Genomic DNA, 22046 nt, shown 5'->3' on the forward strand with positions numbered 1-22046 from the left:
TATTATGAATAGGTTTCAAATTTTGTCCAGTGCTTTTACTGCTTGCATTGATGTGATCATTTGATTTTCTTTTTCACCCTGTTGATATGACGTGTTAACATTAATATATTTTCAAATGTAGGGAGTTCCCTTGTGGCTCAGTGGGTTAAGGATCCAGCATTGTCACTGCTGTGGCTTGGGTCACTGCTTTGCCACAGGTTTGATCCCTGGCTCGGGAACTTCCACATGCCATGGGTGCACCCAAAATATCTAGACATTCAAATTCAAATGCTGAATGAGCCTTGTATACCTGGGATAAATCCAGCATGGCTTTGGTATGTATTCTGTACATTATTAGATTTAATTTGCTAATATTTTTAAAGAATTTTTATATCTGTGTTCATGAGATATGGTGATTGGTACTTTTCCTTTAATGTCTTTGTCTAATTTTGCTATTAGGGATAATGCTGGAATCATAGAATGAGTTAGGAAGTATTCTCTCCGCTTTCATTTTCTGGAAGAGATTATAGAGAATTGGTATAATTTCAGTTTTTAGTATATGTGCTACCAAAGCAAGCACAAGAATTGGTATAATTTCAAACTGAAATATTTATTTTGTAGAATGTATTGGTGAGAACATCTGAGCCTTGCATTCTCTATTTTGAAGATGTATTAACCATTAATTAAATTTTCTTAATATAGGCCTGTTTAGATTATCTATTCTCTTAGTGTGAATTTGGATATATTTTGTCAAGGAATTGATCCATTTCAAGTTAGTCATCAAATTTATGTGCATAGATTTATTCATAATATTGTCCATGGGTTCAAAAGTGTTGGAATATCTTTCATTTCTGATATTAATAATTTGTATTCTCTCTTTTTTCTTGGTTAGCCAGGGTATATGATTATTAAATTTATTGATCTTTTCAAAGAACCACCTTTAAGCTTGATTTTATCTACTAATTTCCTATTTTCAATTTCACTGAAATCTGCTCTAATTTTTATTCATTCTTTCTTCTGCTCAACTTGGGTTTAATATGCTCTTCTTTTCCTAGTTTTTTAAGGTGGAAGGTTAGATTATTAATATTACATCTTTCATATTTTCTAATACATACTTTCAAATCTATAAATTTCCTTCTAATCATTGCTTTTATTGCATCCCCCAAATTTCAAAAGTTCTATTTTTGTTTTGGTTTATTTTAAAATGTTGTTTTAAATTCCTCTTGAGAATTCTGTGACTTGTGTTATTTAAAAATGTGTTGTTTAGTCTCTAAATATTTGGAGAGTTTTCAGCTATTTTTTCTCTTTTTTCACTTAAAAAAGTTTTTTATTGGGGTGTGGTTGTTTTACGATGTTGTGTTAGTTTCATGTGCATAGCAAAATGTATTTTTTCTATTATGATTTCTAGTTTTATTTCGTTGTCAGAGAGCATGTGTTGTCAGATTTCTGTGCTTTTAAATTTGTTAAGGTATATTGTTATGGTGCAGAATTGGTCCATCTTGATCTGTTCCATGTGTTTGAGAAGAATGTATATTCTGCTTTTTTTTTTTTGTCTTTTTGCCATTTCTTGGGGCGCTCCCATGGCATATGGAGTTTCCCAGGCTAGGGGTGTAATCGGAGCTGTAGCCACCGGCCTACGCCAGAGCCACAGCAATGTGGGATCCGAGCCGCATTTGCAACCTACACCACAGCTCACGGCAATGACGGATCCTTAACCCACTGAGCAAGGCAGGGGACCAAACCCGCAACCTCATGGTTCCTAGTCGGATTCGTTAACCACTGTGCCACAACGGGAACTCCAAGAAGAATGTATATTCTGCTTTTGTTGCATGAAGTATTCTATAGGTGTCAGTTAGATCCAATTGATTGATTGTGCTGTTCAGTTCAACTATTTCCTTACTGATATTCTACTTTCTGGATTTGTCAGTTACTGTTAGAGAGGTGTTGAAATTTCCATCATAGTGAATGCATCTATTTCTTCTTGCAGTTCTACTAGCTTTTACCTCCCATATTTTGACACTGTTTTCTTAGGGGCATACCCATTAAGGATAATTATGTCTTCTTTGATTTGACCCATTTATCATTACATAGTATCCTCTTATCATTGGTAAATTTCCTTTCTCTGAAGTCTACTTTTTCAGAAAAATAATAAATCTCTTCCAACTTATTTTATTTTATTTTATTTTTTGCTTTTTAGGGCTGCACCTGCCTCATATGGAGGTTCCCAGGCTAGGGGACAAATTGGAGCTATGGCTGCAGGCCTACGTCATAGCCACAGCAACGTAGGATCTGAGCCGTGTCTGTGACCTACACCACAGCTCACAGCAACGCCAGATCCTTAACCCACTGAGCAAGGCCACAGATCAAACCTGTGTCCTCATGGATGCTAGTCAGATTCATTAACTGCTGAGCATGACGGGAACTCCTCTCCAACTTTCTTTTGATTAGTGTTAACATAGTATATCTTTATCCTTTTACATTTACTCTATCTGTATTTTTATATATGAAGTAGATTCTCATTGACCACATATAGTTAGATCTTGTTTGATTTTTTTTTTAATTCACCCTGACACTCTCTTCGTTTTAACTGGTGTATTCATACCATTCGTAGGAAAAGTGATTATATTGAGTTAATATTTACCACATTTGTACCTATTTTCTGTTCATTGCCAAATTTTTGTTTCATCTTTGTCTTTCATTCTTTTTCTGCCTTCTCTTGTTTTCATCAAACATTTTTATTATCCTGTTTACTCTCTTCTCTTAATATTTTAATTATGTATGCTTTAAAACTTTTTTTAGTGGTTGCTCTAGAGTTTGTTATATACATTGATGACTAGTATAAGTCTAGTTTCTTTCTTTTCTTCTTCTATTTTGGCCACCCTGTAGCATAGGGAGTTCCTGGGCCAGGCATCAGATCCAAGTCACAGTTGTGACCTACACTGCAACTGTGGCAATGCCAGATCCTTTAACCCACTCTGCCAGAGCTGGGGATCAAACCTTTGTCCTGGTGCTACAGAGACGCCATTGATCCCATTGTGCCACAGTGGGAACTCCAAGTCTAGTTTCAAATAATACTATACTGCCTCATGTGTAGTTCTCATACTTTATCAGTGTAGTTCCAATTCCTCTCTCTCATCCATTACAATATCATTGCTATTCATTTCAATTATCCATAAGCTGTAATAACTGAATATACTGTTTCTATTGTTATTTTGAACAAACTGTGTTTAGATCAATCAGGAATAAGAAAAATAAGGAGTTCCTGTTGTGGCTCAGCAGTAACGATCCTGACTACTATCCATTAGGATGCACCGGGTTCAATCCCTGGTCTCACTCAGTGGGTTAAGGATCTGGTGTTGCTATGAGCTGTGGTGTAGATCACAGATGCGGCTTAGATCCCATGTTGCTGTGGCTGTGGTGTAGGCCGGCAGCTGCAGCTTGGATTGGACTCCTAGCTTGGGAGCTTCCATATGCTTCAGGTGCGGACCTAAAAATACAGGAAAAAAAAAGGAATAAGAAAAATAAAATATGGAGTCCCATTCATGGCTCAGTGGTAGTGAACCCATCTAGTATCCATGAGGACATGGGTTTGATCCTTGGCCTTGCTCAGTGGATTAAGGATCCGGCATTGCCATGAGCTGTGATATAGGTCACAGACATGGCTGGGATTCTGCATTGCTATGGCTGTAGCTGTGGTGGGCAGCTGTATCTCTGATTCAACCCCTAGCCTGGGAACTTCCATATGCCATGGGTGTGGCCCTAAAAAGACCAAAAAAAAAAGAAAAGAAAAAGAAAATATCCTATAACTTCATCCATTCATTCTCAGATTTTCTTCTTTCCTTCATGTACATCTTGGTTTCACATGTATATACTTTTCCTTCTTTATGAAGAACCTTTTTTTTTAACATTTCTTGCAAGGCAAGTCCACTGTGAGTAAATTCTCTCATTTTATTTATAATTGTCTCACAGTTCTTGAATATTCTGTTCTTTGTTTTTTATTCTTTTTTTTCTTTGTTTTCCAGTTTGCATAATTTCTATTGGCATATCTCCAGGCTCACTGATACTTTCCTTGGCCATGCCTCATCTACTGATGAAGGCATTCTTCAAATGCATTCTTCACTTCAGTTAGAGTGGCTTTAATTTCTAGCATTTCATTTCAATTCTTAGTGTTTTCATCTCTCTGCTTACATTACCTGTTTTTGTATGTTGTCCACTTTGTCCATTAGAGCTTTTAGCATACTGGTCTAATTGTTCCAAAATTAGTGCCATATCTAAGTCTGATTTTGAAGCTTCCTTTCTCCCTTCAGACAATTTTTTTTCCATTTAGCATGCCTTATAATTTTTTATTGAAATTCAGACAGGATATATTGGGTAATAGAACTGAAACAGGTCTTTTTAGTCTAGGAGTTGTTAGACTGTGTTTAATGTTTTCTGTAGTTGTAGGAATCAGAAACTAAAATTGTCTCTAGTATCCTTGCTTTTTCACCTCTCTGCTGTCTTTGGCTTCCCTAGAGAATCCCTTCTATATAGGATCTGATACTTACAGATGTTTCAGCTGAAATACATTATGTGGGAACCTGATTGATGTGGGAATAAAGTGTGGGGACAAGGGGAATTTTTCTATAGTCTGATGATTAGGTCTTAGTCCTATAGTGAACGTGTACCTCTGGGCTGTTAAATTTATAAGTGCTTCTTGGCTCTGCTCTCCCCATTAGGCGATATAGGAAGGCTAGAGGGAACTGGAGCTAAGTATATGCCTTCCCTCACATTGAATGGTAACAGGGGCTGGAGTTTGGTATTTCCCTTCCATAAGGTCATTTAGGTTCTGGTAAAAGTCAATTCAGTTATGCTCTGGTAAAATAATTTCCCTTTGAGGGTAGCAAGCATTTGTTAAGGAGGATATAAACTCTGGAATATTTCTTAAGTTACTTTTCCCCTCCATCTACAAGAACAAGGATATATTTCTCTAATCTTCACGTTGAGAACCTGGCAGGGAGGGCTCTTGATGGTAAAACTCATGAAAGTATGGAGAACCCTCTCAGGGGACCCCCTGGAGTTTTTAATGCTAAAGCTAGATCATACTGAGCCTCCAGCAATTCATCAGTTACTGTATAAATAAGTTTTCATTCCAGTACTGACTCCAGTGTTAAAAGAAACACTTAAACTTCATGAGAGCCCAAAAAGAATAGTGGGCTTCTGCTCTCAGTAACCTGTGGTTCTCAGTATCCACTTCTCTCTTTAGTTTTGGGGGAAGCGGCTTGTTCTGTGACTTTAATTCTCTGATGAATCTAAGAAAAATGTTGATTTTCAGCTCATTCGGCATTTTTTCTTATAGTGACAATGGTAGTGATGACTTCCTAGCTCTTTACATGTCCAATTGGAACCCATAAGTCTCAGTCATATGGTTTTTTGAGTGTTCATTCATGCTACTGAACATTTCTTGTTAGAGATTATCTTAGTCCTAAATCCTCTAGTCACTAGGCCATGAGGGGTCATAATGTCCTCCTTAGACAAAACAAGTTTGAAACAACTATTTTCCTTGTCTTTTTTTTTCTTTTTCTTTCTTTCTTTTTTTTTTTACTAAGTGTGAGTTCTTTTATTTAGGTCTTTCATCCACTTAGAATTATTTTTTTGATATGAAGTATGGATCCAACATCATTCTTTTGCATGTGGCTTTCTAGTTGTCCCAGAGCATTTATTTAAAAGACATTTGTTTTTCAGTTGAATGGTCTTTGTACCATTGTCAAAAAGCAATTGTCCACAGGTGTAGAAGTTTATGCCTAGACTCTCAAATATAGTCAGTTTATCTATATAACTGTTCTTATGCCAGTACCATTTTTTTTTGATTACTGTAGCTTTGTGGTATGTTTTGAAACTAAGAATTGCGATTCTTTTAAGGTTGTTTTTTTTTTAAGATTGTTTGGACAATTTGAGGCCCCTTAAAATTTCATGTGAATCTGAAAATTGATTTTACCAATTGTGCTAAAAAGGCATTCGGAATTTTGATATTGATTGCAATGTGGATTTTTAGCAAGATCCACATAATGTCTGTTCATTTATTTATTTATTTATTTTGTTCATTTTTTTAAATGAAGTGTAGTTGATGTACAATATTATACAAGTTACAGGTGTACAATATAGTGATTCGCAATTTGTAAAAGTTATACTCCATTTATAGTTATTATAAAATATTGGCCATATTCCCCATGCTGTGCAATATATCCTTATAGCTTATTTTATACAAAATAATTTGTACCTCTTAATCCCTTACCCCTATGTTACCCCTCCCCTTTCCCTCTCCCTCTGGTAACCACTAGTTTGTTCTCTACATATAAGAGCCTACTTCTTTTTTGTTTTATTCACTAGTTTGTTGTATTTTTTTAGATTCCACATATAAGTGATACCATACAGTATTTGTCTTTCTCTGGCTTACTTCACTTAGCATAATACCCTCCAGATCCATCCATATTGCTGCAATACCACATCTTCTTTGTTAAATTTTTTAAATTAAAGTATAGTTGATTTACAATGCTGTGCCAATTTCTGCTGTACAGCAAAGTGACTCAGCAATATATATATATATGTATATATATGTGTATATTTATGTGTATGTGTATGTATATACACACACATGTATATTCTTTTTTTATATACTTTTCCATTATGGTCTAGCCCAGAAGATTGGATATGCAATCTAATCTATATATTTCTATACAGTAGGACCTTGTTTATCTGTTCTAAATGTAGTAGTTTTCATCTACTAACCCCAAACTCCAAGTCTATCCCACTTCCTCCCCCTTCCCCTTGTCAACCACAAGTCTGTTCTCTATGTCTGTGAGTCTGTTTCTGTTTTGTAGCGAGGTTCATTTGTGCCATACTTTAGATTCTACATATAAGTGATATCATATGTTATTTGTCTTTCTCTCTTTTTTTATGGCCTTACCTGTGGCATATGGAAATTCCTAGGCCAGGGGTTGAATATGCCACGGCTTTAGCAACACTGGATCCTTTATGCCACAGCTTCAGCAACACTAGATCCTTTAACACACTGTGCTGGGCTGAGGATTGAACCCAGGCTTCCAGGGTGACCTGAGCCACTGCAATCAGATTCTTAACCCACTGCACACATTAGGAACTCCTGTCTTTATCCTTCTGACTTACTTCACTTATTATTATAATCTCCAGTTGTTTCTATGTTTCTGCCAATGGCATTATTTCATTCTTTTTTATGGCTAAGTAGTATTCATTTTTATATATGTACCTCATCTTTTTAATCCATTCATCCATTGATGGACACTTAGGTTGCTTCAATATCTTGGCTATGAACATATCCCTGCTATGAACATTGCAGTTTATGTATCTTTTCGAATTAATGTTTTTGGCTTTTTCAGGTGTATACCCAGGAGTGGAATTGCTGGGCCATATGGTAGTTCTATTTTTAGTTTTTTGTGGAACCTTCATATTGTTTCCCATAGTGACAGCACCAATTGACATTCCCACCAACAGTGTATGAGGGTTCCCTTTTTCTCCACATCCTTGCTAACGTTTGTTATTTGTGTTATTTTGATGATAGCCATTCTGGACAGGTGTGAGGTGATATGTCATTGTGGTTTTGATTTGTATTTCCCTGATGATTAGCAATGTTGAGCATCTTTTTATATGCTATTGGCCGTCTGCATTTCTTCTTTGGAAAAAATGTCTGTTCAGTTCTTCTGCCCATTTTTTAATCAGGTTGTTTGTTTCTTTGATGTTGAGTTGTATGGGCTATTTATACATGTTGGATATGAAATCCTTATCGATCATATCATTTGCAAATATTTTCTTCCATTCAGTAGGTTGTCTTTTTGCTTCGTCGAAAGTTTCCTTTGCTGTGAAAAAGCCTTTAAGTTTAATTAGGTCCCATTTGTTTATTTTTGCTTTTATTTCATTTGCTTTAGGAGACGAATCCAAAAAAATATTGCTGTGATTTATATCAAAGATTGTTCTGCTTATGTTTTCCTCTAGGAGTTTTATTGTTTCTGGTCTAGTCTCCTAATTTTGATTATGGTGCTTTTTTATTTAGCAAGTTATATTGTGAAAGATGGCAAATGAATCTGAGATTCTGGTGGTAAATACAAGGTGGAGACTTTTTTAATCTCATCACTTTCATAAACTCTGTATCAGAGATCTGCAATCACCATATTTATATGTTAATTGGAAATAATTCATCATCATTTATCCTTATAGGGAAAAATACCATAAATTGGATGTTTGGGAAATGCTGTTGTAGTTTGTTATTCAAAGGATGCTGGACATTATAGCATCTCTTTAAAACTTTGATAATGTCATATATGCTTTCCTGTACCTTTAAAAAAATTACAGATAGCTTTTTCCTGGAATAGATATGCTATTCAGGACTTAGGGAAAAAAGGCTGTTGTTATTCCTCAAAGGATTCGGTATACATTAGGGAACATACTAAATTAGTTAGTAATTATATACTTGTAGCAGTATGCTGAATTTTTTTCCACCTACTTTATTTTATCTGCCACTGTTATCACAATATAGTACTTATGAGTTTACCTTTCCTCACAAAGCAGTAAACAAGCTTGAGATCTTTAAGCCTGAAAGTAGGCCTTGGTGCTATTCCCCAAATTAAAAGTAATCCCCGTAAACTCCAGCAGGGTGTTATCAGATGTTGTTTTACAGCCTTAATGATTTAAGGCATACGGCAGTAGGATTAGGGACTTTGTGATATGCTCAATATCAATATTCTCAACAATTAGCCTAGGTTAATTCCCTAAAGAAGAGTTCTAATGTATCTGTATCTTCTGCTACTTAAAATCAGAGACCACTTTTCTTAGTTTCGTATTGCTTCTGTGACAAACTACTACAAATATATTTGCTTAAAACAACATGAATTTATTATCTTGGTGTTCTGGAGGTCAAAAGTCCAAAATTAGTCTCTCAAGGATATTGTGAAAATATTGGCAAGGTTAATTCCTTTGGGAAGCTGTGAAGGGTGAATCCATTTCCTTGTTTTTTTGAGCTTCTAGAGTCTGCCTACATTCCTTGATTCATGGTCCTTTCCTTGCATCATTCCGAATTTTGATTCCATTGTCCCATCTCTTCCTTCTGTCTGACTTTCTTGTTTCCCTGTTTTAAGGACCTTGTGTTTATATTGGGCCCATCTTCATAATCCAAGATAATCTTCCCATATCAAGATCCTTAATTTATATACGTTAGCATGTAAGATAGCATACTGACAAGTTCCATGGATCAGGATATAGACAACTCTGGGGGGAGAGGAGCATTATTCAGCCTATCATACCACTAAAGGTAGTGGTCACAGAAACAGTAAAGCAAGGTCTAGATGGGTAAATACTGTGGTAAAACAGGCTAGTCGTATTTTGAGTTTTGGTGTTATGTGGACATCTTTGACAGACATCTGTCCAGTCATTATCCATGAATTCACACAAGGGTATATTATAAAAAGGTGAAAACAAATGGGTGTCAAACTCCACCAGTTTCTTTGCCAAAGTGGTGTTGTGAAATCTTACCATCCTGTAAATTTCACCTCAGGATGAACTAAAAAAAACTTGGAAACCTGCCCTCTGGTGGACTAACTGTATATATGATAGAGGTTCATTTTAACTTCCTCTTTATTATGATAATCCTCTGTTATGGGCTAAATTATGCCCATTTCCCCAAATTCATATGTTGAAGTCCTAATCTCTCGTACCTCAGAATGTGATTATATTTGGAGATAGGGCATTTAAAGAGGTGATCAAGTTGAAATGAGGCCATTAGAACGGGCCCTAATCCATTATGCCAGGTGTTCATATAAGAAGTGGAAATTTGAACACATGGGGAGATACCAGACATGCATGTGCACAGAGGGGAGACCACATAAAGACACAGCAAGAAGGTGACCACCTGAAATCCAAGGTGACAAGCCTCAGAGGAAACCAAACTGGCTGATACCTTAATCTTAGACCTCTATATCTCTAATTTTTATCAGAGAAATGCAAATCAAAACCACAGTGAGATATCACCTTATGCCTCATCAAAAAGACCACAAATAACAAATGTTAGCAAGGATATGAAGAAAAGGAAACCATATTACACTGTTGGTGAGAATATAAATTGGTGCAGCCACTATGTAAAATAGTGTGGAGTCTCCTCAAAAAACTAAAAATGGAACTACCATAGATCTAGCAATTCCACTCCTGAGTATATATCTGAAAAAAACAAAAACTCTAATTTGAAAAGATACATGCACCCCAATGTTTATAGCAGCACTATTTACACTAGCCAAGAGATGAAAACAACCCAAGTGCCCATCAACAGATGAATGGATAAAGAAGTAGTGTGTGTGTGTGTGTGTGTGTGTGTGTGTGTGTGTGTAATGTGTATGTGTGTACACACACACAATGGAATATTACTTGACCGTAAAACAGGATGAAATGTTACCATTTGCAACAACATGGATGGACTTGGAGGATATTATGAAATAAGTCAGATTAAAAAAATACTGTATGTTTTGACTTACATGTGAAATCTAAAAAATACAACTAGTGAATATACAAAAAACAAACAGACTCACAGATGTAGAGAACAAATTAGTGGTTTCCAGTGGGGAGAGGGAAGAGGTTGGGACAAGATAGAGGTAAGATATTAAGAGGTACAAACTACTATGTGTAAAATAAATAAACTGCAAGAATATATTGTACACTACAAAGAATATAGCCAGTATTTTTTATATTTTATAAATGCTCCATTTATAAATGGAGCATTATTATTAAAAATTGTAAAACACTATGTTGTGCACCAGAAACTTATGTAATATTGTAAATCAGCTATACTTAAAAAAAAAAACTATACCTCAATTAAAAAAAAAAACATAGAGGAACGTTTTGGTGGTTTTTTGGGTTTTTTTTTTTTTTTTTTTGGTTTTTAGGGCCATACCCGAGGCATATGGAAGTTCCCAGGCTAGGGGTCAAATCAGAGCTACAGCTGCCAGCCCCCGCCACAGCCACAGCATCAGGGGATCTGAGGCATACCTGCAACCTACACCATAGCTCATGGCAGCGCTGGATCCCCAACCTACTGAGCGAGGCCAGAGATCAGACCTGCATCCTCATGGATACTGGTCAGATTCATTTCCACTGTACCACAACAGGAACTCCGGAAAGTCTTGATATTGGTCTTGGACATGATTTCTTGGATATAGCACCAAAGCCACTGGCAACAAAAGCAAAAATAGAGAATTGAGACCATATCAAACTACAAAGCTTACGCACAAGAAAGAAATAATCAACACAATGAAAAGACACACTAAAGAGTGGGAGAATATATTTGCAAACCATACATCCAAGAGACTAATACTCTAAATATATAAGGAACTCCTACAACTCAATAGCCAAAAAAAAAGGTAAAGGACTTGACTAGACATTTCTCCAAAGAAGATATACAAATGACCAACGGGTATATGAGAAGGTGTTCAACATCATTAATCATCAGGGGAGTGCAAATCAAAACCAAAATATATCACCTCACACTTGTTAGGATGGCTATTATCAAAAAAAAAAATCACAAGTGCTAGCAAAGATTTGGAAAAGTTGGAATCCTTATACATTGTTGTGGGAATGTGAAATGGTGCAGCCACTATAGAATACAGTGTGGATGTTCCTCAAAAAAAACAAAAACAAAACTGTGGGATGATCCAGCAATTCCATTTCTGAGTATCTAAAAGAATAGAAATTAGGATCTCAAAGGGATTTCTGCTCTCCCTTGTTCATTGCAGCATTATTCAACCAAGATACGGAAACAACCCAAATTTTCATTGATAAATGAATGGATAAAGAAAAAAGGGTATATATATATAGAACTGAATATTATTCAGCCTTAAAGAAGAAGGAAATTCTGCCATTTGTGACATGGATGAACCTGTAGGACATTATGCTAAGTGAGATAAGGCAGTCATAGAAGGACAAATACTACATGATTCCACATAAATGTAGTATTTAAAATAGACTCATGGTGAAGACAATAGAATGGTGATTATCAGGGGTTGGGAGGATGGAGAAATTTGGTGTTGTTGAATAGGTATAAAGTTTCAGTTATGCAAGATGTATAAGTTCTAGAGATCTGCTGTATAACATAGTGCCTACAGTTAACAACACTGTATTGTGCACTTAAAACTTTGGTAAGAGAGTAGATCTCATGTGTTCCTACAACAGCAAATGGGCACGAAGAAAATTAGAGGTGATAGATAATGTCTGTTATCTTGATTGTGATGATAGTTTCACAAATGCATGCATATGTCCAAACTAAACTAATTGTATCTTTTAAATATATTGTTTTTACTGTATCAATTATATCTCAATAAAGCTGTTTAAAAAAGACATCATACTGAACATAATCAAGGTTAGGAGAACTATGTTGTCTTCGAGGAGTTTTATAGTTTTGTATTTCATTTAAATCTATCATTCATTTTAAGTTAATTTTTGTGAAGGATAGAAGGTCTGAGTCTAGATTCAGTGTTTTGCATGTGGATTTTCATTTGCTCCAGCACCATCTGTTGAAAAGACTATCTGTGAACCCCTTTGTCAAAGATCGGTTGACTGTGTTTATGTTGGTATATTCCTGGGTTCTCTATTCTTTCTAGGATGATCCATTGATTTGTCCATTCTTTCACCAATATCATGCCATCTTGATTACTGTAACTTTAGAGTAAGTCTTGGAGTCACTTGATGTCAGTCCTCTAACTCTGTTCTGCTCCTTCAATATCAAATTGGCTATCCTGGGTCTTTTTCCTCTTCATATAAACTTTGGTATCTGTTTTCAGTATCCACAAAACAACATGTTACACTTTTGATTGTGAAGACCTGGTTGGGAAGAACTGACATCTTGACAATATTGAGTCTTCCTACACATGAACATGGACTATCTCTATTTATTTAGGTTCTTCTATGATTTAATTCATCAGAATTTTGTAATTTCCTTTTCTTTTCTTTTCTTTCTTTGTCTTTTTAGGACTGCGCTCACAGCATATGGAGGTTCCCAGACTAGGGGTTTAACCAGAGCTACAGCTGCCAGCCTATGCCACAGCCACACTGGATCTGAGCCGCAGCTGCAACCTACACCACAGCTCAGGGCAACGCCAGATCTTTAACCCACTGATCGAGGCCCGGTATTGAACCCACATCCTCACAGATACTAGTCAGGTTCATTAACCGCTGAGCCACAATGGGAACTCCATAATTTTTTAATTTTGATATATATTTTGTATGTATTTATTATATTTATATATATGTACTTCATTTTTGAGGACACTAATATAAAAAGTCCTGTGTTATCAATTTCTTAATTTTTTTTTTGGTCTTTTGTCTTTTTAGGGCTGTACCCATGGCATGTGGAGGTTCCCAGGCTAGGGGTTGAATTGGAGCTACAGCCGCCGGCCTATGCCACAGCCACAGCCATGCGGAATCCAAGCCACCTCTGGAAACCTACACCACAGCTCACAGCAACAATGGATCCTCAACCCACTGAACAAGGCCAGGGATCGAACCCACGTCCTCATGGATACTAGCCAAGTTTGTTAGCCACTGAGCCACAATGGAAACTTACTGTGTGTGTGTGTGTGTGTGTGTGTGTGTGTGTGTGTGTTATTAATTTGAAACTTCACTTACTCATTGCTGGTATTTAGAAAAGCAATTGACTTTTTACTGTCAACCTTATCCTCTAAGCTTACAAGAGTTGCTTATTAACTCCAGGAGTTTTTTTTGTATATTATTTCAGGTTTTCTACATAGAAAATAATGTCATCTGCAAAGACAGTTTTATTTCTTCTTCACAGTCTGTATCCCTTTTATATCCTTTTCTTGTCTTAATGCATTAGCGAGGAATTCCAGCACAGTTTTGAAAAGGAGTGGTGAGAGAGGACATCCTTGTCTTTCTCCTAATCATAATGGTTAAAGCTAGATCCTAAACATGTATGATGTTATCTGTAGGGTTTTTGGATGTGTTCTTTATCAAGTCAAGGAAGTTCTACAATTTTATTCTTTTCGGTGTGGATATCTAGTTGTCCCAGCACAGCTTGTGAATAGACAGGATTTTCAACAAATGGTGATTGAATTCCAATCAGCGGAATGGGAACATAAGTGTAAATGATGTGGGCATTTCCTTGCTAAGGATTTTAGACGGGTAGATACCTATATTCTTTTTTTCCCCCATTTTGCTGGCTAGACACAGACTACAGTGATGCCCCATTATAGCGAGGCAGTAAGTGATAGTTAGGTAATGAGAAGCATAACAAAAGATACTATGGACTTTTCATTATTTTTTCTATTTTGAAAAGTTAATTTGACATTCGATTAACTGTAAGTATTTGCTGGCATTATGGAAATTTGGGATATCTTCTTCCTGCAAAGCTAATAACCATGACCTCACCTTACCAGCCCCTTTAGTTCTAGAAATCCTCAAGGGTTATTTCCATGAATTTTAATGGTTTTCAGATGATTTTCCATGTGTTGTTGCCACAGTAAGCTTTACCATCAAGTACTTATGTCCCTCCAATTGCTTCCTCCAATCTGTCCAACCACCCAGAGTCCTCATGATGTCAGAGCTGAATACAGCTCTAAACTTTAAAGCCATGTTGGAGAGAAGGACATTTTCTTCTCTTTGGATTATACATTATAAATGGGCTCTGCACACAGACTTTCTCTACAAGCAGTTCTTTTAGGGATAACTTATGAACCTGCCTTTGTTGTGATAGACATAAAGTTGAAGGCATATTTTAGAACATCCAAAAATACAGAGTTCCCATTGTGGCTCAGTGGTAACAAACCTGACTAGTATCCATGAGGACGTGGGTTTGATCCCTGGACTTGATCAGTGGGTTAAAGATCTGGCATTGCTGTGAGCTGTGGTGTAGTTTGCAGATGCAGCTTGGATCTGACGTTGCCATGGCTGTGGTGTAGGCCAGCAGCTACATATCCAATTTGGCCCCTAGCCTGGGAACTTTCATGTGCCATGGGTGTGTATGGCCCTAATAAGACCAAAAAAAAAAAAACCATGCAAAAATAGGAGTCCTGATCCCAGTACTGCTGTTAGAATAGCTATACTTCCCTAATGAAAAGCATTGTTCCTGGGCTGGGCTGAGGTCTTTGTGCCTGGCTCTGTTTTCCCTCAAGATAAATCCTCTTAAAGAAGAGGATGTAACCTGAAATATTCTTGGGTTAGGCCTCCCCACAAGTTCTTTAGATCTGCCTTGTCTCAAGTAGTAGACACAAGTTTAGGTATTTCCTAGAGGTTCTTCAGCCTATACTCAAAGTGGACATCTGTTAAGCCAGTTTCATAGGTTAGTTTACAAGAACCCACCCCAACCTAGTTGGTCCCAACTGCAAAGGACTTGAGTTCCTGTGTAAAGCTCTTAAAACTCAAGAATAAGAGAATGAATATATTCTAAGAATACAGAGAATCTGGATCAACTTTGAACAAAAGGGAGATCCCAGGAGTTCCCGTTGTGCCTCAGGAGGTTATGAACCCGACTAGAATCCACGAGGATGTGGGTTCGATCCCTAGCCTCACTCAGTGGGTTAGGGTTGCACATGCAGCTCAGATCTGGCATTGTTGTGGCTGTGGCATAGGCTGGTGGCTGCAGCTCCGATTCTACTGGTAGTAGGGGACGTCCATGTGCCACAGATGTGGCCCTAAAAAGCAAAACCAAACAAACAACAAACAAACAAAAACAAAAGGGAGATCCCAGAAGGAGGGTTTGCCTGAGGTACATGAAAGACAGAATAGAGGTAAGTTAAGCTAAATGGGCAAAACCAGGTTCATGACCATGATGACTGAGAAAAAAAAGAGTAGATCACTCAAGCTGCACAGTCAAGGAGCTAGTGTGAAAGTTCATGTTAATGTATGTGGTAGGTGGGATGGGCATAGTGAAGTGGTACAGCTGCTTCTGTATCCCAGGCTTAATGCCTGGGGAATTATTTAAGGGCAAGAGGGGCCGGGGGGGGGGGGAGAGAAAAAAAATGAAGCTGGGGCTCTGCTTTTATTAGGGCCCCAGGGTAGGGAGCCTGAGGTTCTTCAGGTTCTTGTTGGCTAATTTAAACACAAGAGCAGAAGGTAGTCTCAGAAAAGAAAAAGCAGGACCTCTCAAGGATTCAGTTATCTAGGTTAACCAAGGCTTTCTGAAACAGAACTTTGTAAGTGGGAGGGGCCTAGATCCTTATCAGATCTTTTTTGCTGTTAAGCTATATCTTATAGTCCATAAGAGGTTTATTCAAGATGGATGTCTTTTGGAATGAATACTTGGTAATCAAAAGCTTAATGTCAAGCACTGTCTCTAAAATCAAAAGGCATAATGTCAGGTACTTACATTACATGAATTTGGATTTCAGGAGCTAGTCAGGGTTACACAGGTGCTAGTGTGGACACTTGGGACTGAAACTATGGCTGTTACAATCACACCAGAATTCAGGTAAATATAATAACAGTCAGACCGACATTTGTCAGCATCCTATTTCAATCTTTTATCTGCTCTCTAATTTTAAAGATGATACTTTATCTGATACACACACACACACACACACACACACACACACACACACACACACACCCTAAAGAGCTAACACATAAACAGTTTAAAATAGGACTTTTCTCAGTTCAAGAAATGTTAAACAGCAATAATGTCTATTCTGCAAATGCATTTAGAACAAACTGCCCAAAAGATATTTCACAGTCTCAAAGTAAAATCAAAGAGCTTTTGGGAAATCCACTCTCTTGTCAATAAATATTCGGGAATCAATATCCCAGCACCTTGAAATTGCAAGAATAGCTTGCGCTGGTGTGAACATAATCTTTTAGGATAGGAAGCTAAATAAAATAGAAAACAAAAGTAAATGGAAGCCTAAGAGAACAGAAATTCCTTTCTGTTTTTTGTTTGTTTTGCCTATTGCATCTCTAGTGCCTAGGATAAAGTATATATCAGTATAACTGTATACTTGTTGCATGAATGAAAGACATAGGTACCTATAACAAAAAGAGCAACTCAGGGAAGGCAAGTGATTCAGACACACTAAAAGATCCCAGCAGAGCTCAGACTCCCTTTTTCAAGCCTGTCATTCACTCAAGAGAATATACTCTTGAATAAAGAAAACATAATTCACAATTCAGCTAATAAGGCATTTAAAGACCACAGTGAAAGACTTTCATCTGCAAATTGGTATGTTGTCTTTAAATACAATATAAAATATCTTGATTTTTTTCCTATTACCTAAATATTCTATAGTTATAATGACTAATAACAAATAAATATGAACATATATGAAAATTCATGGTAAGAATAAGGTTCCCTTTTCATCCTAGTAAACACCAGTGGTTGTCAAGAAATAGGGACTTTCTCCAAGATGACGCTCAAAGCCTATTGGAAAAAATCTCCCTTCTGAAGAGAAGAAAGAAAAAGCACTTGCTGGAGAGGATGGTTTTAGTTGTGAGAGATGAGTCCCCAAATTGATCCCCCCAGGGGCCAAAGCCCAATTAAAGAAAGTCAAGGGGAATGGACTTCATCAGGATGGTGAGTGAATTTGATTCCCACGGCTGCTGTACAAATTACCACAATCTTGCTGGCTTAAAAAGAACAATAAAATGGGTTTTCTTTTTAATAATCTTGAAGGTTGGAAATAGGCCAAGGGTCTCACTAGTCTGATATAAAAGTGATAGAAGGGCTTCATTCTTCCAAGAGCTTCTAGGAAGAATCCGTCTCCTTGCCTTTCCCAGCTTCTGGGGTCCACCTGCAATCCTTGGCTTCTAGCTTCCTTCCATCTTCAAAACCAGCAACAGCTTGTCCACCTGAGGAGTCTTTCACATGCTACTTCAATGTAACACTGACTCTTCTGCTTGCCTTTTCCACTTTTAAAGTAGCCTTGCATTGCACTGGCCAGGATAATCCAGTGTAATCTCACGTTACATTCAGCTGATTAGCCATCTTAATTCCATCTGCAATCTTTTTTATCACAGTTTTTTTTAATTTATTTTTTCCCACTGTACAGCAAGGGGATCAAGTTATCCTTACATGTATACATTACATTCTTCCCCCCACCCTTTGTTCTGTTGCAACAAGAGTATCTAGACAAAGTTCTCAATGCTACTCAGCAGGATCTCCTAATAAATCTATTCTAAGTTGTGCTGATAAGCCCAAACTCCCAATCCCTCCCACTCCCTCCCTCTCCCATCAGGCAGCCACAAGTCTTTTCTCCAAGTCAATGATTTTCTCTTCTGAGGACATGTTCATTTGTGCTGGATATTAGATTCCAGTTATAAGTGATATCATATGGTATTTGTCTTTGTCTTTCTCATTTCACTCAGTATAAGATTCTCTAGTTCCATCCATGTTGCTGCAAATGGCATTATATCATTCTTTTTTTTAGCTGAGTAGTATTCCATTGTGCATATATACCACATCTTCCTAATCCAATCATCTGTTGATGGACATTTGGGTTGTTTCCGTGTCCTGGCTATTGTGAATAGTGCTGCAATGAACATGCGGGTGCATGTGTCTCTTTTAAGTAGAGTTTTGTCCGGATAGATGCCCAAGAGTGGGATTGTGAGGTCATGTGGAAGTTCTATGTATAGATTTCTAAGGTATCTCCAAACTTTTCCATAGTGGCTGTACCAGTTGACATTCCCACCAACACTGCAGGAGGGTTCCCTTTTCTCCACAACCTCTCCAGCAGGAAAGGGCTGGGGGGGACGGGGTGGAGCGGAGACTGCTTGGCAGTCCATCTGCAATCTTTTTTTTTTTTTTTTTTTTTGTCTTTTTGCCATTCCTTGGGCCACTCCCGCGGCATATGGAGGTTCCCAGGCTAGGGGTCTAATCGGAGCTGTAGCCACCAGCCTACACCAGAGCCACAGCAACGCAGAGCCACAGCAACGCAGGATCCGAGCCGCGTCTGTGACCTACACCACAGCTCACGGCAACGCCAGATCGTTAACCCACTGAGCAAGGGCAGGGATCGAACCCACAACCTCATGGTTCCTAGTCGGATTCATTAACCACTGCACCACGACAGGAACTCCCCATCTGCAATCTTAACTCTCCCTTACTATATAACCTCACATGTTTATAGGCTTTGGAGAATTGGATGTGGACATCTTTGGGGAACCTTTATTTGGCCTACCGCAGTGAAAATGCCATCAAATTGGGTTTGAAAATGGGCAACAATGCCAGCAGGTTTCTCTGCTCAACGAGTTGTGCTAAGCCAGGGTTGCTCTTTGCCCCATGGAGCCCAGAAAGGAGGGGCTCAAGACAACAGGAAGGATGTAGGGATGCAGGAACCTGAGGATTCAGGTAGCAGCAGGTTTCTGCCTTGGGGAAGGGGGTACCTGGTGGGGTCTTTTCCAAAGAATGGTTGGGGAAACTAGACCGGTGTGTATGGCAAGTGTCTGAGCTCCAAATTGGTTCTCATCCGTGCCCCATTCCCACCCTGCCAAAGACAGTGAGAACTTGGAAGCCATTGCAACACAGGACCTGGCAGAACCCAGGAAGAGGAGCCAGGAGCGGCCCTACCTGGTGCCTGACACCTGGCTCTGGGGTGACAGAGGGAGGATTGTCTGAGCGGGTGCGGGTCCTGACAGGGAAAGGCCCTCTTTGCTGGGCAACTGTGGGATGGCGAAATAGCAAAAGTGCGTTACCAGTGCGAATGCGAAAACAGCAGTGTGGCAGAAAGAATGACGCCACTGCCACTGGCGCAGACAAGTGGTTGTGTCCTCAGTCCAGAGGGCTAGGGCTGCCTTCCTTCAGAAGAGGGGCGGTGGACGCGCCTCCCTGGGCGCCCCCTCCCACACCTTCCTCCCGACCTTGGCCCTTGAAGGTGGGAAGCAGAACGGGGGAGGGCCGCCCCCACAGCCCCTCTCCCAGCGGCGCCCAGGAAGGATGGCGGGCGCGCAGGGGGACGGGAGGGGGGCGGACACCGAGCAGTCTGGGGGTGCTCGCACACACCCACCGAGGGGCGGTCTGTATCCATCCGCAGCTCCCCCAGCGCGGCCCCTCCCGACCTCCCGACCCTGGCCCCCACCGCAGAGCGCCCACCGCCCCACACACTGCGGTGCCACAGGTGGGAGGGGTTGGTCGCCACCCGGGGGGCGGCGGGGAGCGCTGGCTGGGCGGGCTGGCGAGGCCCCGCCCCTCCGCCTGGGGCTCCTCCCGGCCCCGCCCCCTCTGGGTCGGAACTACGGTGGGCCTGGGAGGGGGCGCCGAGCCCATTCGTGCCGTATCCCTCCGCCCCCCTTCCCGACACCCTCGCCGCGAGCGGTTGGTGCCGCAGCCTGCGCAGCCCCTGGCCGGTTTGGCGCAGCGGCGCGGGGGGCGGGACGCCTCTTTGGCATTCTGAGCGCACGGAGAGCGGTGGGAATCCGAGTGAGCAGCTGCGACAAGAGGGGGAGGCCGACCACCGGGCCCTGAGCCTGTGAAGGCAAGTGGGGGTGTCGTGGGGGGCGACGACCAGGTCGCAACCTGCCCCGCGGACCCCGGCCGCCTGGCGAGGGGGAGGCGACCTGGTCGGAGCGGGTCCCTGGGAGAGGTGCGCAGCGCCGGGGGACCCCTGGCGCAGAGGAGGCGACGACCGACGCGGAGCGGGCCGGAATCGGGGGTTCTGTCCGCTGAGACTCCCTGGGGTCCTAGGAAGGCGAACTGAGCTGCCGCTCCCCGGTGGACTTCCAGGGCTCCCGCACCAGATCCCCAGAGGTTCCTGTGGGGGAGGCTGCTGCGACAGAAATGACGGAGGGGTGCAGGGGCTTTGAGATAGGTGCAGAAGGGGTGAGTGGGAGCGGGCGCTGCCCCTGGCCCTGGTTCTGGAAAGGGGCCTGTGGGGTTCTGTGGTCCCGGTGCTGTCCCTTCCCACAGGGTCCTCTGATGCCAGAGTCTCTGTCTGCGCAGTAGGTCTGGAGATTTCAAGCCACAGGGTGGATCTGTAAGAGGAGAGGCTTGAGAAAAACGAGAAACAGGAAAAGGACCTGTATTTCTGAAGGTGTGTCGGGACGGGGGGTGGCGGGTAGGGGGCAGCTGCCATTGACTGGAGACCCATATCGGGGTGGGGTGACTGCGACCAGTCAGGCATCTGGGAATACCTTCTAAAATTCCCCCATACCAGGTCTCTATGCACTTCCCTTGCTTTCCTCCCTCACCACCATTCAAAATTGGGGGTGGAAAAGGTGGGCTGGGAGGTGAGGGTGAGACAGACGTCATAAATACAAGTACCACTGCAAAACCTGTTTTCTAGAATTTGCCCGGGCGGGGGGGGGCAGGGCGGGGGCGGGGCTTCCCCCCAATTTATGTCGTGCAGCCCAAGAGATGTGAACACCAAGTGGTGCTTCTTCAGAGTTGCGGGGGGTGGGTGGTTAATGTGAAAATGAGGAGTTATCCAAAAACCTGATACAGAGGGCCTAAATTTAAAAAGAACATTTTACTATAGGAACTGTAAATGTTAAAAAATCGATAACTTGGCTCTTCTTATGTTTGGTTTTTGGTTTCTCCACAAAGTACTCAGTTGCTACGATTATTCTTGACTATCTTGCTTTTTCATCTTTTGTCTATAGGCTTACTTTAAGGCCGTCACTTCTGCAGGGAAGAAAAGGAGGAAGTGTCTGGCTCATATTTCTGGAGGTTTGTGTGAAGAGGGGCAATGCAGGGGACAGCTACTGAGTGAGATTGACAGGTGTCTTTGATCCATTTGGGTGTCTTTGATTTACATGCTGTACTCTCTTTCAGATTTGCACACTGCTGCAGAATCCCTTGCTCACTTCCTGCAGGAGATTTTAGAAACATTGGGGTAGGTGTGTGACTTGGAAGAGAACCCCTGAGGGTAGAGACCAGGAGATGGGAAACATTAGATATATTAGACCCTTAAATAGGAAAAGAGATGTTTGCATCATAGGTCAGGATTCTTTCTTGTCTATGTAGAAGTCAGGCTCCATTCTCTCCTGTATGTTTACTTGTTCCCAGGACAGTCTTCTATAGAGTTTGACACCACTGGAATCAAGGAAAGGAGGGAGAAATTGTTCCACATCGTGCAGGTTGGTAC

The 22046-nt window shown here is 40.3% G+C and overlaps 1 protein-coding gene across 12 annotated transcripts in view; it reads left to right on the top strand.

The window, feature by feature from the left end:
• The window catches only part of GPRASP1 (G protein-coupled receptor associated sorting protein 1), a 44881-nt gene that overhangs the window by 17699 nt on the left and 5136 nt on the right, over positions 1 to 22046 (top strand). For 7 of the 12 annotated variants that reach the window (XM_021079932.1, XM_021079930.1, XM_021079928.1 and 4 more), the window contains 4 exons: positions 20903 to 20993; positions 21562 to 21628; positions 21734 to 21794; positions 21968 to 22038. The gene's annotated coding sequence lies outside the window, so the exon portion shown is untranslated. Of the gene's footprint in view, positions 1 to 17334; positions 17543 to 20158; positions 20439 to 20869; positions 20994 to 21561; positions 21629 to 21733; positions 21795 to 21967; positions 22039 to 22046 lie in introns of those variants that run through there. The other 5 variants (XM_021079927.1, XM_021079925.1, XM_005657877.3 and 2 more) reach the window with 4 other exon arrangements.

This window comes from Sus scrofa, chromosome X (assembly GCF_000003025.6).
Source record: "Sus scrofa isolate TJ Tabasco breed Duroc chromosome X, Sscrofa11.1, whole genome shotgun sequence".
Lineage (NCBI taxonomy): Eukaryota > Metazoa > Chordata > Mammalia > Artiodactyla > Suidae > Sus > Sus scrofa.